The following is a 19,880-nucleotide window of genomic DNA, read 5'->3' as shown; positions in this document are numbered from 1 at the left end:
ACATGCGTCAAGACAATTGACTGGCTGAAGACAACATTGCAAACCATCTGCTTACTCTACGAGTTACCCACTAACTGCGATTAATACCTGATGACCAGAGGAAATGTATTCCTAAATGTCATACTTTGAAAAATAATGTTGTTTTCGCAGGAGTCAGAGAATAGAGAAACTGGAACTGGCAGTGAATACTGCCACAGCCCCACTTAACTCCTTTCCAGAGAAAGAACACACAAGAAGAGAGAATACGAAGGTCAACGGCGACGCTGTACCTACTGTCGTTCCAGCTTAACAGTTCGCCCATAGCATAATGGTAGCTATTACAGCCAAACAATGTATACTCACTATCGCTATCTACAGGCCCATACATTTTAATAAGTGTTAAACTTCGTAACACCTATACATATTAAGAAGTATAGCTATATCTGAATTATAAAAGTAGTTTTTATGATGGAACTAATATGTTCTCTTCCAACAGGATCATCAGTTTACACTTCACGTGTTCTTCCTCGAGCTGCTGCAGAAACGGCGGCAGGAAGAAGAAGAAATCCGTGCTGCTCCGGTGAGTGTGAATTAGATCTGTATATGTAATAGTAGCGTTTGGTTTGAAAGTGTATTTTTCGTTTCCTGTTCACATGATCACTCACTCACGAACGTGATACTAGTTAATGCCCTGCTTCCGGGTATTGTGCCGAGTTGTTGTTTGTATTTTGTGCACAATTCTTCGATCATCGTCCCAGGAGTCTTCCTCGGGTGCAGCGAGTTTTGCTGTTATGTGCACTCACTGCCTGCACTCCGACCAGTCCGGAAACGCCACCCGACATGAAGAAGACGGCTCCATCAGTCGTTGAAATATTGTTCACAAAACAGGGATAAAAACAAAGCAAAATTCCCGGAAGTATATCATTAATCACTCGCGCCTGGAAAACCTTAGATATCACGGGATATTAGTTATGTATCGGAATTACTATTTGCTGAGATGTGGGGAACAGTGGCGTTACTTGGGTATTAAAGTCAGTCACTTATGCATCAACGTAAGCATGCGCCTGTGTCCTTCTCTGCCAGGGCTTCATCCTCCCTCCATTTTAACTGTTCCCCACACTTTCTTTGCTGTTTTTTTCGCCTTGATGTTCCTCTCTTCCCTACCTGTGTTTCTCTAGCATTGTGGTTTTAGGCTGGAGATTTTAGTGTGTTTCAGAGTGGCTGGCTCATACTTTTTTATTCTTACGATCAGCCATCCCATGGCATCTGCTGTACTTTTCAATACTTTCTACGGCATTTGTTTTATTTAGTGCACGTTTTCCTCCTTTAGCTTGCTACTTCCGTTTTCTCTTTGAGTTACGTTCCCAGTTACTTTTACGACTTTTTTACTTTCGCAGATTCTTTAGCGGGATGGTTTTAATCTGAGACCATATTGTGTAAGGGGAGGGGGGTACTGATTACCATGTAGTTTAGTCTCTTTACTGTCCAAATCAATCATAAAAACAATAACTGAAGGTTGCGTAGTTCGCGATAAATATAACACTTTGTTCCACTCTGACATATTAGCAAATAGCATAAATTCTGTATTATTACGCGCTTTGGACATCATAAAACTAAAGATGCCTTTTCCAACAGGACCGTCAATTTACACTTGACGAGTTTTTTATGGAGCTACTGCAGAAACGGCTGCAGGAAGAAGAAGAAATCCGTGTTGCTCCGGTGAGTGTAAATTAGTTCAGTATAGGGAATAATGACGTTAGGTTTCAACGTGCACTATTCGTTTTATGTTCAGATCAATACTCTCTTACGAAGGTGACAGTAGTTAGTGCCCTGCTTCGGGTGTTTTGCCGAGTTGTTAGGATTTGCGCAAAATTATTCGATGACCGTGACTGGAGTACAGCGAGCGCCGTTATATGCACTCGATCCCTGGACTCCATCTAGTCAGGGAATGTCATACGACCTGAAGGACACGGCTCGGTCGGTCTTTGAAATATTCCGCATACAAGAGAGACAACAACTCGGCATAACTCTCAGAAGTACTTCAATAACAAATCGGGCAAACAAAAAACTTGTACCTCATGGGACACTAGTATTTGTTTAGTGTTATTAGTTGGTCAGACATGCACTGAGTAGTGATAATACTTGAATATTAAAATTGATCATTGTATAAATATTATCAATAAATATAGCTAGCAAAATAATTGATAAATGTAGCACATCGTAAAAAGCGGCCATCTTATAATCTAACACATGTTCTGTATTACTCCACATGTTGGATATCAGAAAAGTAATCAGTTCTTTCTCAACAGGAGCGTCAGTTTACGCTCGACGCGTTTTTTGAGGAGCTACTGCAGAGACATCTGCAGTGAGAAGAGGAAAGCCACACTGCTACGGTGAGTGAAACGCAGATCTGCAGATTTTAGTTTCTAAGTGCATTCCTGGTTTCATGGTCACATAGTAACTCCCTTCAGGACGGTAACCTGCGTTTTCCCGACTCTACAATTATACGTTTTTAATATCACTAAAATGTTGTCAGCTTTGGCAGAGAGACAAGCCTTTAAAATGCAAAATTCTATGGAGCAAATTCTGTTGTACTGAGCTGTGGGTGGTTATCACGATCCTTGCAATACTATTCTTCCATAACGGTTTTGAATTGTGAGTGGATACGCAGCCTTTCTTGACAATCTATTATTTCGCGCTACTATAGCTAGGTTCTACGTAATCTTAAGAATGAACGGTACAAAATGCTTTCCTACCCTTTCACAGTATCGAGGGACTTTCAGAAAACATTCTTATCTACTCCCGTCCATTCAAGAGTTGTCAAATTTTCAATATAGTTTCACGTTGATCAACGTATGCTGGTCTTTCGTCCTGTTCTATTATATTGCGTCAAGGTTAATCTTTGTGTCATATAATTATCTATGACACCCTCGTAATTTCAGTTAAACATTTTGGGAACTTGTTTTAAGAAACTCTACATTTCTGGCATACGTGCATACACCAACAGTCTCCGTTGCCTTGGTTGCTTTATGCGTAGAACGTAGTTCAGTCTAATGGTCAATATAAAGGTAGAACTATTTTCATACTTTGACATCCATCTGCCATCATCATACAATGATCAGAAGAAACTGTACTCAGAGAACAGAATAGAGTCAAACAGTCATTGCTGGTAATTCTCACTTTTAATTCTTATTTATAACACTTAGCAGGCTTGAGTTGATAAGTAGGGGAGACAGGAACATCCCTTCACTATACCCGTATATGGGACGCAAAACAATTCATAAAATATATTGTCATTGCACTCTTATCCTACACTTGTGACAATAGTTATAAACTAGAAATTCCATTTCATGTCTGTTTTACAGTCTCAACAATACCGATACTGAAATCGACCCTATATTAGCGCCGGGTCCTACAATAATTTTGCAGTTTTCCTTACACATACAACCCACCAAAATATGATCACGTTCTTAATTCTAAAATTTAAATCTGTCGACAGGTCACTCCAGTGACCTCGCCGCCAACACACGGAGGCTCAACACTCCACACCATGCAACTGTTCATGCCCACCAAATCTCATGCTGCCTGTTGGGGGCGCCGCCGTCAACTCGGCGCGTGGAGAAGAGTCACTCCAGTTGCCTCCTCGCCACCCCACGGAGGCTCAACCCTCCACACCATGCAGCTCATCATAGCCACCAAATCGTATGCTGCCTGCTGGGGGCGCCGCCGTCAACTCGGAGCGTGGAGAAGGCCGTCTGGGTGCTAAACTCTTCGACCTCGATACCGTGGCCAATACCACCTGAAACCAAAGTTGCTGAGTCAATAAAACTTATGCTGAATAGGATAATATTGTCTCGTTATTTATTTTAGTTCAGTGAGGTGGCATTATTGTAACATAAAGGCCTCGCATTTGGATTGACAATGGTACAAGTCAATAATTCATCCATCAACGTCTATGATTTTGGTGGTTTATTTAAGTAGATTGCAGGCCGGAGTGGCCGAGCGGTTCTAGGCGCTACAGTCTGGAATAATTCCTACATTGTGTCTTTATTGAGTAAAAGAATCATTTAAGCAATTTTTTTAAAGAAGCTATTGTAATATTGGTGCACCGATACAAGCATTTAGAACCCACAGTTCTTGCCTTAAAAATTTGCTAAGTAAGTTCATCAGCAAATTCATTCTAACTAATAACTCTTAAAAGAGTAATGTGACTAAAAGATCTCTGGATCTATGGATAACAAGTCAGTGCCTGTCATCCCTTCGGTTACTTATTAATTCAGTGCGCCACATGTAATATAACCCTAAACTCTGCAGAAACTACACCATCTTCAACATTTGACGTCGTCAGTATACATTCTTATCGGCACTCGGTTAGTTTGTTTTCATTAATGACCCCATACTTGTTCCTGCAACACTATATGGGTGCGAAATAGAAGGTACGTTGACACACTAAGCAACTGGTCATAAAAGTAGCATTTTCAACTAGCAGACATAAGTTAAAGCACTCTTAGTGTAATCCAACTGACGCTGCATTTCATTGTACTCCATCGTGCGAACAATAATTGGCTAGCACTGTGATGCAACTACAAACAAGTAAACGAAGCATTTGTGCTACAAACGCATGGATCGACAGTAAGACCTATACACAATACACAAATCACAGAGCGTGCGAGATCATTACCGCTTATAGCACGGACGTCGCTTCTTATTACGTACCCTTTCCCCAATCGTTTCTAATACTTTACCTTTCACTTTGAGCACTGTAGTAGTGTCAGAGAAGAAACGTCTGTAGCAGGAGACTCATTTTTACTTTTTCTTTCTATTTCCCCGAAAGTAATGAGTTGGTGCACGTCTCACAGAAAACTGTAAATATCAAATGAGTCGGGGAACTGAATATACAATCGATCTGTGCAAGCTCAGTGAATAAGTGGATCAATGTTAATCACAAGGGAGTTACACGTTCGATTTATTAACATTGACCCACGTACCTTCTCCCATATTCTAATTAAAAATATTGATCAAAATACTTCATTCCATGATCCAAAAGAAAAAGAGAAAAGAAACAAAAACTTTGATCTTCACAGTTCCTCCCATGACTTAATTAAAAAAACATTGATCCACTTATTGAGTGTACGCACACAGATCGATTGCGTAGCAATTGGAAGCACAGAAATATTTAACTACATTTTCTTGTGTATCATGAGTTGTGACGCTGTCCTTGGTTTTCAGATACTAGCACAGTTTCAATAGCTACCACTCAAATAAGGAGCACATAAATCTATAATCCACTTTTACGGCAATGGTTCGCCCTTTCTTCCGAAAGTATTACTTCGAAACGCGTTGTCTGCCTGCTGGTCTGTCATTCGCTGTGTAACATGAACAGCTGACACTCCTTCTTTTGCTCCCATATCACATCCTGAAGCATCAATCGACGTATATAACTCAACTGAAAAACTAGTCACCAGTACAATGAGCAGAAAGTGATACCAATACAGAAAGCCAAAAATTGATGCCAATACATACGACCAAAAGTCGCTAAAATTGACGGAACACGGCAACAAGAACAACATTTGGAATTACCGCCGTTCCGATTCCACATGTCTACGTTGACCTATGACGTTATATCGGGGATATAAAGCGTACTTTATTTGTTATGACAACCACAGATTTAATAGCAGGCCTCTAGCGTCCTTCAAGATTACTACCAAAAGATAGACCATTACGGTCGCAAACGAACATAAGAAAGATGCGAAATATTTCAGACACTTAATGAAATGAAACTAAAGAGACAACCATGGGAATTAGGGACTTCTAGGTGGGGCAAACCAAACGTACTACAATAAGACTAAAATCACTCCAAGAGAGTCACATAATCGAAAAGAAACTCTCAGGAATTCCTCCAGAATAAACCCAACCAAAAAGAATAAGAAACACACAACTGAAATATAATGTGTTTCTAGACCTACGTAGCTCAAACGAAGACAATGATACCACCCTCTCCCCCACCTCACGCCAAAGAAGGAAATCTATTATGCTCAGTATAGTAAATTTCCCTGACATACATAGCTGAAACGAAGACAGTGGTGCAGACAGTCCCCCACCAACAAAGCTAATAAGGATAAAGAAATTCACTATATCTGTACAGCGCCAATGAAGACCTCGGTTCCATAATTCCCCTCCCCCAGCCCCCCAACATCCCCACTCCCCTCAAATAAAACTAACCAAACCCAGATCTAAGAACTTCATTTCAAAGAAATATACTTTCTATAAACAAACAACGATCTCACACTAAACAAAAAAAATCATAGTAACGTTCTTACCAATCACAGTCCAACACTGCTCTGTATTCACTTGGTATTCGTATGATTGCTTCTGGAAATCCTGTGCCGTATTTTGATATTGCTGACACGGTCTAACCTGTATTTAAATAATGACAAATGTTACATCGTGGGCTAAACCATTTTACCCCTTATCCGTGAAGATAGTCGATTACTGAAATCAGTCGAGATATATGGGTTTAAAATAAAAGCAGCTGATGGTCAATGATTTTATACATTACTTGACGGCCATTGATGGTCACCTTCCAAAAATGTTTATACACACACAAAAACAAGCACGCACACACACACACACACACACACACACACACACACACAAACACAAACCATACTACAAACAACAGTTTCTTTAAACACAACTCCAAGGCAAAACTCTACGCAAACACACAACTTTCATTCTAGAATACCAAACTGTAAACTAAAAGCAACAGTTCAAAAACCAGAATCAATTACAGAAGCAGTAACTACTAAAGACTCGTTCTCTTTCAACTGCAGCTTTACTATAAACCGAATCACAAACCTAAACGTCCACCACAAAGACCCAGCAATCGCCTACAGCACGTCTCTTACAAAAATAATCCATTTCGATTGTGCCGCGTTGTTCCTAGGTTCGTACAGAACATCTCAATCGAAAACGTGCCAAATTCAAAAAACAACTAAAAATTGGTCAAAAACATCACAAACCGAACCGTTTCTCTCGCAACAATTTAAGCTCTGCCCTTCGATTCCTGCCTAGCCTTACCCTCGGAACTCGTGCCACGTACGGAAAGAAACAGCCAGACATTTGAGGATTGGCGCATGGTCTAATTCCACCAGTTGGCATTGATCCATGACTTCTTCCTTACAATAAACAGCATATACAATTTACACGAGTCACTAAGGCCAAACAGCTCACATCCTTCATATCCTAAACTCAAGACGTCACACAGAACGTCACTGGTCAAAGCAATGGACAAAACGCGGTATCGAAAACATGGCTTCACCAACATAGCGCAATTTAAAACGCAAAATCAATTAGAGGGGAGTTGCACGTCCTAATCTGGACTTGGAAATGGTGAATTACTGTATTCTATCGCTCTTTTCAGTCTTAAGAACTGTCCAACACAGGTAAGTCTGGTACAACCTTATAGATCACTTTCAGTTATTAATATCACGTGTTTTACACTTACGTTAAAATAACAAATTTTTGTTTAGAATTAAATTTATGCAGACTTACGCATTTCGTAATCATTGAAGTACTACCTTTCCTTATTTGAGTGGTATTACGATTAATGATCATTAAATAAATGGAGAAGAATGTATTCCGACAGGAAGATGCATTTACAAGTAGTTCCAGGTACACACATGTTGTTAAACATTGTTTCTCTCGTTACTAGCACAATGATAATAATAAGACCAAAGATAATGTTTAAGCTCCGGCTGATTGGGAGTGTAAGCAGAGTCACAGTCTAACATATACAGTCACGACACTCCACCACGATTGCAACGCGCCAAGCAGCCAGGATTTTGTAAAAGCGAAAGTTAATGTTAACTGTTTATATTGGTCTGTAGAATGGATTTACAAACAGAAGCGTCTGCACCGCAATAAATTGCAGCGACAAGAAGAAGAAAGCAGTATATTTGCCACTTTTTAGGTTTTTTTATCAACCCTAGTAGGTGTGAATCACTGTGTCACAGAACTGCTTATTACGACTTTCTTCTAACCTAAGGACATTTACTAGAGAATGTGGTGTTTCTTAAGAAGCGAAAAAGTGCTCAAAAACGTATATTTTCTCCGCTACACTTCCATTCAAATCAGTGAATATGGAACGAAAGAAACCAGTATAGAATGCAATACCTACATTATTTTATGTAGCGGACAAGCTAACACAATTGTAGCAGGAGGAAAAACCCACACGGATGTGATAATAAAAAAAAAAATTAGCAATAAAACTATTTCCTAACACAGAAGAAACAAATTCCACAATTTTTGTTGCATCTGAGCCACAAATAGATGAATCATCGACACATCCGCTTTTGCAACTAAAGAAATTACATTCACAAAAATATCTATGTGTTAAAAGGTCGATGAAGTGTAAGACTGTGCATAACATTAGGTTCCATAAATAGTTGTTACGTGTTAGCCGGCCGCGGTAGCTGAGCGGTTCTAGGCGCTTCAGTCCGAGACTCGACAATAAGTAGCTGCCATCCTGAGATTCTCAGATCTTCCAGAAATATAATTATACATGTTTCAGTCGACGTTCTGAAAACACGTTCAATTACAATAACAGTTACGCATTTGTTTGTAAAATACATAAAGCAAACCGGCATAAGGCTTTATTATTATATTCGAAGAAATCTAGCACTATGTCGATGACACGATTTGTCATTATGTTTCTGGGAGATCTGAGGATCGGAGGATGACGGATGGGTATTGACAAAAACTGGTCTTGAAATGACTATTTCAAATCAAGAGAACTTAGCTTCCAATATAATAAAAAACTATATCAGATCGCCCCAAAACATGTGTGAATTATATAATAACTATAGAAGGGACATTTAATATGCAATGCAATACTTTATTTCTGAAAATAGTTTTTTAATTCTTGATCACAATACATCATATTATTCTTTCCTCTTTTGGCTACAAAAATCATAGTCTTCAACATAATTTCTTTCAGTATGATGTCCTTATGCCACCTCATTGGAAGGGCCAATGTACAAGCATGGTACCACAGCCAACGTCTTCCCACATCAGTAACCTCCCCCCCAACATCCACATACCACTTCACGCAGAGTGCCAGTGTGCATCCTACATTGAGCCAAACAGATGGAATTTGGAAGGTATAAGATCTGCTCTGGAGGGTGGATGAGAAGAACCAATGAAGTGTTGTGAATTCCTCTTTGTTGGCGGCCATTTTCAGTCCTTGTATTGTTATGGAGAAGGAGAATATCGTTTGCATTTTTGTGGCGATGAACATCCTGATTTTGTTTCTTCAATTTCCTAATGGTAGGACAATACAGTTCAGAGCTGAACGTTTCAAAATGAAGACATCAAACAGAATAAACGCTTCAAAGTGCCAGAAAACCGTTGCCATGACTTTACCCACTGCGGGTGCTGCTTTGAACTTTTTCTTCGGACTAGAAGTGATGTACCGCCCCACCCCCCCTCCCCTTTGGAGTCCTGGTTTGTTTCCGGATCGAATGGAAGGAGATTCGCCTGTGTTAGTCTCATAACGGTCAAGCAATTCTGCAGATATGTTCTTCATTGATTTTCTGTTTGGCACTGAGGCAGTTGGTGGCGCCACACCTTCGAGTATCCCAACTCGTGTATGTAAAGGAAATGAAAATATTGTGATTTAATCGCAGAGGTGCTGAAAAATTGTTCCAGTGACACACCAGAGAAATATCTGGTAAACTTTTTATCTTTGAGAGACATAGGATCAATTTCGCCCTACGTTTTTTATTTCTGGTATGAACGACTACTTTTTGTTCTGATGGGCTGGTGGGATGTCGTACTGTCTGATTACTAGTGTGTGTGTGTGTGTGTGTGTGTGTGGTAAATGAATGAGTTAAAAGACGCAAGATGTGTTTTATATTATTTTCATCGCACAACAAGCCTTATTCCCATGCCTATGGAGTATTTATGTTAAGTAGAGAAGGCGAGTTTTAGATGGAACCGAAGATCTTCAAAACGGCGCTGCTCAACAATAGAGGTACGTGATTGTGCTCTCTACTTTCCTTTCGTGGCCGCTAAAATTAATTCCGATTCGTTTTGCCGAGACATTCAGAACCTGCAATCTTCTTTTTCTTATAAAAATACTAGTCCGATGCAAAAGAAATACTATTAGATTTAAATAATTGCCATTCTTTTACCCAGGCCACGGGGAATGATAGAACGTACGTGCCTCTACTCTGAATGTACGTTCGCAATCTCCGAGTGCGTTATGACGAAATTATTTCACAATGAAAATTTCTCATCAGACCGCAACCACTCGGACGCGAATGTACGTACCCTCTGAATGTATCTAGTCAGTCACGCGCGTTGTTCAAAAGCTTTACTTTTAATATTCAGTGGATTACATTTCCGAAATTAATTTTTGTTTATGCTGCAAATCGTACTTCACGCGAAGTATTTATTACGTAAGTTTCAGGCTCAATCTAATAAAAAAAAGATTCCGAATAATAGAAATAAAGAATAACAATCAAACAAATCAAACCTAAATAAACAGAAAGAGGGAACGTTACAATGGCGACTGAGTGCCATGACCATAATTTCAGTAAAAATCAGTAGAATTGTTAGTTGAAATATTTAAGCTTTTTTTCTTGCCATCCATTATTGCCACTACAACATATTGTTTCTGTTGCATGTCATGCGAGCTACGTACCAAAAACGAAAAACCACATGGAAATTACTAATTTTCAAAAAAAAGTTTTGGACCATTTAATGTTAATTCTTCTCACTACAAAACCGTCAGACAACACACGTAAGGTAAGAACAACAGCACTAATCCGCTTTAGTTGAAAGTAAATGTGGGACAGTTTCTTTTTTTCATTTTTTCGACACCCACTGCGTAGAACGCATCAATTCCTTTTTCCAAATTCTTTTCCATTTCTTTTTAGTTTACGTAAAAATTGCATTAGTTCATTTTCTATTATATGTAAATGCATCACAAGATGGCGGACAATTTTTATTGATTGAGCGCGAAAAAAGTAAGAGTCATTTATCAGTCTTCTGTTTTGCCAGAGACATATTTTACTACGTGAATTTTCACGGACGAGTGCAAAGCCATCTGTGATTTATTTACGTGTAGTACGAGCTGTAGTGATAGTGAAGTTCGGCTGCACGCTGTTTTGTGTTGTGAATCGACATGGTGAAACTAAGATCTCAGACAAAAACCATGGATAGTTCGTCAGATGAGGAATCAATAGTCCAACCCTTACAAAACTTTGAGGCCGAAAGTACTGCGAATACCGAAAACTCAGTCGCAGCGACCGGCAGTGCTCAGTCGCAGGCGACGGGCGACAATATGTCGACTACAGAAACAAATACGAATACTGACAATACACAAGGCCCAGTAGAAACAGACCTTATACGCATGTTTAGAGAGATGCAGACAAATTTAATGTCGCAGTTTGCAGCTCAAGTTGTAGAAAATGTTGCGTCACAAATGCAAGTTCATACAGAAAATGTTGCAGCTCAGATAGGTACTGTTAACACACGAGTAGAAAATGTTGCAGCACAAATGCAAGCTCACACAGACAATGTCACAGCGCAGATAAACGCTGTCACTACCCAGATAGCCAGTGTAACGACACAAATGGACAAAATAGACAATGACGTGAAGAACCTGACCGACATGCAAAATAATCTGACGACTCAACTGACCCAGTTAAAAAGAGAGGTAGCAGATCAAGTGATAGAGGTAGTACGCGAAGATTTAAATTACATGAGCCAAGACATTGATAACTTAAAGTCCACAGTTAAGGATATGCCAGAACAGATCCGTACCTTAACCGAAAATTTTGAAGCTGTGAGTTTTCAACAGACCGAGCTTAGTGTCAAAATGCAGGAGGCTGTAGACCAAGTTGATGACATGACGAAACAACAAAAACAGCAGTTTGACGAATTTTTAGAGGAAAAAGACAAACATATCAACCATACATTAGAAACAGAACTGAAAAAAGCAATAACTAACACTGTAGAACAGGTGTACACTACCCAAAACACGTCTGTAACTAAACTTCAAACTGACCTAGCTCAGTTACAAAAGACTCTGACACAGGACTTACCTGACTGGAAAAAACATGTAGACGAGCAACTAAAGAGTAAACACCATACACAGAACGAAAGAGAACAACATTCAGAAGAGGAATTTGATGACAGACGCACAGGTAAGAGTGACGACGCAGCAAACAGTTATCTTTATCCCGATGTACCCATGTTTTCACCAAACCAAGGTCGTTACGGTAATCAACATTACCGCGACGAACGAGAGGGACACCAGACAACCGAACCAACTTTGTCGGCTGTTCTGTTAGAGGAAAGCCTTATAAAACACAGGCAGTTTCAAGTGTTTATCCCAGAAAAAAAATCCGTCCACCCAGTAATTTTTATAAAGTCATTTAAGAATGTGTTGCCTAAGACCAGGTCTGAAAAGCAAAAAATACAGTATGTAACTGGATATATTCAAGGGGATGGTGCCCTATGGGCAATGGAAATGTCGGAAAATTGTCAGACATTAGAACAATTTGAAGCTGCATTTTTATCTAAGTATTGGTCCCATGGTGTACAAGAGAGATTGAGAAAAGCTCTGTTTAACCCGGAGCCATACAATCCAAAATTTGGATCACTCCGGAAGTATTTTGAAAAATACTTAAACAAAACGCGATTCTGGGACGAGCCCGTCACACACACAGACGTACTGCGCATCCTGAGAACAAATTACCGATCAGTATCAGAGAAAAATTAGTACAAGTACCAGAGAGCAATCTCGAATATTTCCTATCTGCATTAGATTCTATCGATTTAATTAATGAGGATGCTAGGCAAAATCAAGCCTACCAAAACAATTTTCGTGGCAGCAGTAGCAACCAGCTTATACAGCGCCAGCCGCATTACGGCGTCAACAATGTAGCGTGCGCGGCTGAATCGCGACCGGCTTTTGTCGATCGCGCCCCTACAGCACAGATGCCAGGCCCGAGTTCGGGAGGAAATTACAACTGCTACAATCAGACCTGCCATCCGCAACACAATAGAAAAAGAAAAAACGGGGATAGGAATTTTTCTGGTTATTCCGGTGACCGAAAACGTAACTGGTACAGAAATGGCAATAGGAACCAATGGGGAAATAGTTATAATAATTTCCAGCCTGAATTTAGCCGCAACCACACGGGAGATCATAAAAGTAGGCAGTGGCAATATCCTGCTAACAGCCAAGCCTATCAATCAGAAACGCTAGGTGACACTATTCCGCTAAACTCAGGGCAAAACCACGACAGAAATACTCAACTAAGGAGCAACACGTCAGGGGTAAACATAATTGAAGTCGCAAACGAAACACAAACAGATATGAACCGTGGAGCGATAAACTAAACATGGCCTCATTATGCTCCCCAATGTTGGCCATAGATTGTCGTGGGGGCGATCCATGCTGTCATGAAAGTAAATTGCTCAGGTACCAAGATGAAACGGATATGCGTGATTTATTGACCAAGGAGGAAGAACCACAGTCATGTGAAGGTGATGGTATAGTACAAGCTAATTTACAGGCCGTAGTAGGAAAAGTACCTACGCATATCCTTGTAGATATTGGTGCGAAAATTAGTGTGATGTCCAAGGCACTATTTAAAGAGATTAATATCCACACGACTTTACCGACCTATCCAGTACAAAATTGTAGGATATTAGTGGCCATAGGCGGTAAATCCAAGTTAATTAAAATGCAAACCATGTTCGAAGTGCAGATTGAAGACATTGTTTTTCAGTCAATTTTTCTAGTTGTAGAAGGGTTGACAGAACGGTGCATTTTCGGCATGGACTTCTTAAGGGAAAAGTGTGCTAAAATTGACTTGGAATCTGGAAAGTGTCATTTATATATTAACGGAAAGAACTGTAGTGTGGATTTAATAAAAGTCAAGAGTAGGAACGACAAAGCTTGTCGAAATATACACATCCAAATCCTAAAGGTCAATACTTCACGAAATAGCGACTCGAGTGAACTGTGGTATCAGCAGGTAGAGCAGCATGAAATTGAACAGAAAATATCTGAATGCTCGGAAATCTCACAACAACAGAAGGGTGATCTTAGAAGTGTATTGTTACGCTATGCTCGTGTGTTTGATAAAAGACCCGGGGTCATTAGGATGTATCAGTATAGCATGGATGTCCGGCCCCACGACACTTTCTGTAAGAATACCTATTCTATACCTTGGTCACAAAGAGAGGCAGTGGCTCAAGAAATAAAGAAAATGCTCTCGTGGAATATCATAGAGACTTCATTATCGCCTTATTGCAGCCCACTATTAGCGGTCAAGAAAGCCGACAATTCGGTGAGACTCGTTCTCGACGCAAGGGAAATTAATAAGATTATAGTTCCAGTAACCACCCGAGCTGAAAACCTGGAAGAACAGCTGCAGCGTTTTCATGGGGTGCAATATTTAACTAGTGTAGACCTCCGTAGTTCATATTGGCAAATCCCACTATCACCTGATAGTAGGAAGTATACAGCATTCATATTTGCAGGTAGGTCCTACCAGTATTGTGTTCTACCGTTCGGATTGAACGTTAGTGCCGGCGTTTTCATAACTGCGCTCGACACTGTTTTAGGACCTGACCTTCTTGACAAACTCACAGTTTATATAGATGACATATTAATAGCAACACCTACATGGGAAGAACATATAGAGCTTTTGGAAAGAATGTTACAGAGGTTTTCAGCGGCAGGTGTCACAGCAAACCTTAGCAAATCAAAATTTGTGAGAAAAGACATAAAAATTTCCCGGTCACATAATTTCGCCGGCAGGGATAAGACCCGACCCAGAAAAACTGTTAGCCATAAAAAACTGTCCCGCGCCGTGCACAAAACGACAGCTAAAGGCATTTGTGGGATTGTGTTCTTTCTTTCGCAGGTTCGTGCCGAACCAATTGCTCAATAGCCCTGCATTATTGGGCCTCTTAAAGAAGGACAAACAGTGGATCTGGACGCCTCAATGCCAGACCGAGTTTGAAAAAATAAAACATGCTTTGGTTAATTCTAAAATACTAGAACATCCTGACATGAGCAAAGATTTCTGTATAGCGGCGGATGCTTCATTTTCGGGACTAGGAGCCTGTCTATTTCAGCTGGACATAGGCGCTAGCTCCGACAATGTTAAGATAATTAGTTTTGCTAGCCGTACTCTGTCAGAATGCGAGCGCAGGTATTCCACAACAGAATTGGAAGCCCTTTCTATTTTGTGGGCTATTAAAAAATTCCACTATTATCTATTTGGCAAACATATACGAATCTACAGCGACCATCAGGCATTAAGCTTTTTACTCACTTGTAGGTTGCTACACAATCACCTTGCGCGGTGGACGTTATTTTTGCAGTCTTATGATTTTGAAATTATATATGTGAATGGCAAGGATAATGTAATCGCCGACGCACTGTCAAGATTACCACAAGGACTACCTGAGTTCGAAGAATTGGTAGGAGAGAACACAGAATTTAAAGTTATGCTCATCAAGGACACAAAATTCAGGAAATATTTTTTGGATATGTGCAATAATATGGCCAAATTACAGGAAGAAGATGACCGGTGGAGAAAAGTTAGATTCCAGTTAAACAATAACCCCCTTTACCCATAAGACAACATTACAAATTACACAAGGATGTATTATTTTACAGGAGGAACATGTACAGCGATACATGGTGCGTTTGTGTGCCCGAAGCATATGAGAAAAGTTTAATTTGGCATACTCACTACGCTTGGGGACACTACGGTGCCCGCAAGTGCTATAAAAAATTAAATATGTACTGTTACTTTCCCAATATGCTTCGACGCACACAACAAATTTTGAAAACTTGTATTATTTGTCAGAAGGTTAAGCCTGTCAATCTGAACTGCGAGACAGAGTTGCATCCTATTTTACCAAAAAAACCACTAGAGCTAGTATGCATAGATGCTATGGGTCCTTTACCCTCTGCCAGGGGAAGTGTAAAATATATTATTGGAGTATATGATGTATTTTCCAAGTATGTGAAATTATATGCCACGAAAACAACTGCAGCTAAACCTATTATCAGACGTATGCTAAACGACTACTTCCCGTCTGTTGGGAAACCACAGGCGATCTTAACAGATAACGCAACCAATTTTACGTGCCATGCTTGGAAAAAATTTCTGAAAGAACAACAGGTTAAACAAATACTGATATCCCGGTATAGCCCGCAATCAAACCCTATTGAAAGAATATTCCGTGAATTGAATAGGTTTATAAGGACATACGTAGCCAACAAGCAGTCTAAATGGATTGAATACTTAAACGTTTTTGAACAGGTGGTAAACAATCTCCCAATATACGACACTGCAGTTACGTCGTCAGAACTAATATGCAATAAGAAAGAAAATAATGAATGGGTAAACCCTATCCCGTCTTTTCCTAGACAACCCGTCGACCTAAATGAAAAAATAAGGCAAGTATTAATCTCTATCACACAACAGGCCCAATGCCGAAAGAAGCATTATGATAAACGGCTACATGGTGTTACCAGATTTACAATCAGAGAAAAGGTGTTACTCAAAACTCACGTGAAATCTTCCTTGCTAGCTAAGAAAAACGCTAAGTGGCAAATGAAATATACTGGTCCGTACGTAATCGCACATATTCCGCACGACGGTTGTTATTTACTTGCATACCCTCACAGTGGTAAGATCAAAGGGCTGTATGCACACAGAGACTTAAGAAAATTCTACTATAATTAAGTATCATACGTCATATCTAATAATGCACAAGTATAAAATAAGTTACTGTAAAAAAAGGAACGAGCACGATTAGGATAAAGAAAATACATCTTATGCAGCTAAGTGAATCAGAGCATTTCACTATTTCTGTTTACATTTGTCAGTGAACGTGGACGCAAGACACAGGTAAGCTAGGACATACACGTCAGTTGGTGACTAGCGATGTTGAACACGAAGTGTACTTGTAAGTTTTGACAGAATGTTTTGTGTTTGGTCACAGTGGTATTTTAGTTTTAAGTTTATGTACGGAGGTATCTGGAGCGAACAATTGGCACAGACCTCACAGCAAAATAGATGTAAGTTATTTATTCTTTTTTGTTTTTTTTTGCCACTTGTGTATCAAGGTAAGGTACAGGGTAAGCTACAAAGAAAAATATTGGACTCCCTAAGGTACAAAGGTTAAATTTGTGACGCAAGTACACGATAGGTTGCTGAGAAAGTATTTTGTGTCTTTGACGTATCCACACCACGAGTTTTTATCTATAAATATATCGCACAAAACATGATCATATCGGCGAATATTGCAGGTGTAACGCACACAGGCATTCATGGTTAGCCCTAGCCGTCTTTTGTTTTCACTACTCATGCCTTGTTGAATCACATCACAATAGTGGAGGTTCGGTAGAACGAGTGCTTGCACGAGCTGGCGTTTCAAGTCCTGTGGGAATATGTTCCGAAACTTTTTGAGAGCATAGAGACAAGCAGACGTCTTTCGGCACACTGCGACTGTATTCTCCGCCCAGTTGAGATGCTCGTCCAAAGTTACACCCAAGTTCTTCACTGTTTTATGATATGGAACTGGAGTACCTTCGAGCAGAATAGGAGGTAGCCGTTCGCGGAAATCTGAGCTTATTAGTTTCTGATGGGCTATTAAGATTACTTGCGTCTTTTTTGCATTTAATTTAAGCCCCAGGTTTTTCGCCCATGTCACTACTGAAGACAGATCATCATTCATCAGAGCGATTGCAGTGTTTACGTCTTCAGGTCTGACGCTTAGGTAGAGCTGGAGGTCGTCGGCATAGAAATGATGTTTACAGGAGGACAAGACCGACGAAATATCGTTGACATATAAAGAAAACAAAAGTGGTCCTAAGACTGATCCTTGTGGCACTCCCGAAGAAACATGTTTCCAGGAAGATTTTTCATTTGCGCAGACAACACATTGCTGTCTGTCTTTTAAGTAGCTTTCAAACCATCTCAGTGCACTATCAGAGAAGTTAAGCTGTTGCATTTTTCTGAGTAATATGTCAAAGTTAACAGTGTCAAAAGCTTTGCTGAAGTCCAGTAGCATCAATATTGTTGCCTTTCGATTGTCGATGGCATATTTCAGGTCATCAGTTACTTTAATTAGAGCAGTGTTTGTGCTGTGATGTTTACGGAAACCGGATTGAAATTTGTCATATAGACTGAATTCATGCAAGTGTTCAGTGATTTGGTCATGAACAATATATTCAAGTGCTTTGGAAACAGCAGGCAGTATGCTAATTGGTCGGTAATCACTAGGCAGTTGTGGGTTTTCGATCTTAGGGATGGGTCGAATTATGCTTCTTTTCCATGCAGTGGGGTATATTCCGTTCACGAGGGAAAAATTAAATATGTCAGTTAAGACAGGTACTAAGATATCGGCAACATTCTTAATCATGGTTATACCGATACTGTCGTTACCTATTGCATCAGAAGAGATTCTCATTATTGCTTTTCTTGCCGTATTTGTTGTTACATGTTTTAGATGGAAGGTAACGTTGTTAGTTATCCTGTTTGGGGATTCTTGTGGACGGTAATTATCAGCCGTGCTGGTATTCAGAGGTGCAGAGAAGAATTCATTTAATTCGTTAGCTGACACATGAAAAGTAGTTTCCGATTTTGCCTTTCCGACCCCCAAGCTACGGAGATTCTTCCATAGAGTCTTGGGTGTCAGATCGCTGCATACAAGGGAGCGAGCGTGCCTGATTTTGGCATTGCGAATGCATTGTTTCACTCTGTTCCATAGCTTTCTATATTCTTCGAAACGCTCGGGTTTCGGACCTGCCTTGAAACGCCTGTGGGCAGTATCCCTATTAGTCATCATTTGACGTAATTCAGCTGTCAGCCATGGAGCAGGAGATTTTCTTACACGGACTGTGCGCACAGGTGCATGTTTGTCATAGAGGGCAGTGAGTTTATCACCAAGTTCATTAATTTTGCCGTCGATTGTAGGTTCTCTGATTATTTGATGCCATGAGATTTCTGAGCAATCGGCTGTTAGAGCGTCAAGGTCAATACGTTTCATGTTCCTACAAGTTATGTAACGCGATTTGATCCTTGGGGGCTGCACAGAGTAGGCCAGGAATATTACATCATGTGCTGAGAGGCCAGGGGCCGATGATTAACCAACATCTCTTACTTTGTCAGTCTGTTTCGTTGCGATCACGTCTATAAGAGTATGACTGTGCGCCGTATGGTGTGTAGGTTGTAATGGAAGAATGTTCATGCTATTGCAACTAAACAATCTTCTTAGGTTTATTGCGGAGGGAGTGTCTCTTAGCAGGTCTATGTTCAAGTCACCCATTACGATGACATGTTCGTATTGACACTGAAGTGAATGTAATTCCGACTGGAAGGAACTCATTGAGCTTATTTTTGGCGGCTTGTACACGACGCCAGTCAAGAATGTCCGACTTTGTATATTTATTTCCATGAACATGAATTCAGCCTTTTTTTCCTCAGCAGGATTTGACGTACATAAGACTTTCGCTTTGAGATCTGTTCGTCTATATGCGCCGACCCCGCCACCTCGCTTTTTTGATCTCTCTGCCCTAAGAAATCTGTACCCTGGGAGATGAATAGATGCAGAGGATATGTGTGGTTTCAACCACGTTTCGGATAAGAGGATTACGTGGTAGTTTAGTTGGTTGAAGAGGAGGCTAAGTTCTTCGTAATGCGCAGGTAAAGACTGAATGTTGCAGTGAGCTGCTAAAAGCTCGGACGCGTTCCGCTGAGCAGGCTGGAGTAGGGTGGCAGACTGGCACTGGCCGGTGTTTCCGCCAAGTGACATAATACAGGGGTGTCCGAGATTTTGCGCGCCCTGTTTGTGAC

General features: G+C 40.3%; 1 long non-coding RNA gene across 1 annotated transcript; it reads left to right on the top strand.

Annotated features, from left to right (window-relative positions):
- The first annotated feature begins 291 nt into the window (after positions 1 to 291).
- LOC126273113 (uncharacterized) lies at positions 292 to 2,354 on the top strand. The gene is made up of 3 exons (XR_007549306.1): positions 292 to 310; positions 476 to 559; positions 2,289 to 2,354. It is a non-coding gene; the product is annotated as an uncharacterized LOC126273113 (long non-coding RNA).
- The last annotated feature ends 17,526 nt before the right edge of the window (positions 2,355 to 19,880 follow it).

The sequence above is a fragment of the Schistocerca gregaria genome, chromosome 5 (genome assembly GCF_023897955.1).
Source record: "Schistocerca gregaria isolate iqSchGreg1 chromosome 5, iqSchGreg1.2, whole genome shotgun sequence".
Lineage (NCBI taxonomy): Eukaryota > Metazoa > Arthropoda > Insecta > Orthoptera > Acrididae > Schistocerca > Schistocerca gregaria.
Note: the sequence above shows the minus strand (reverse complement) of the source record. Positions and strands in the feature narration are given on the sequence as shown.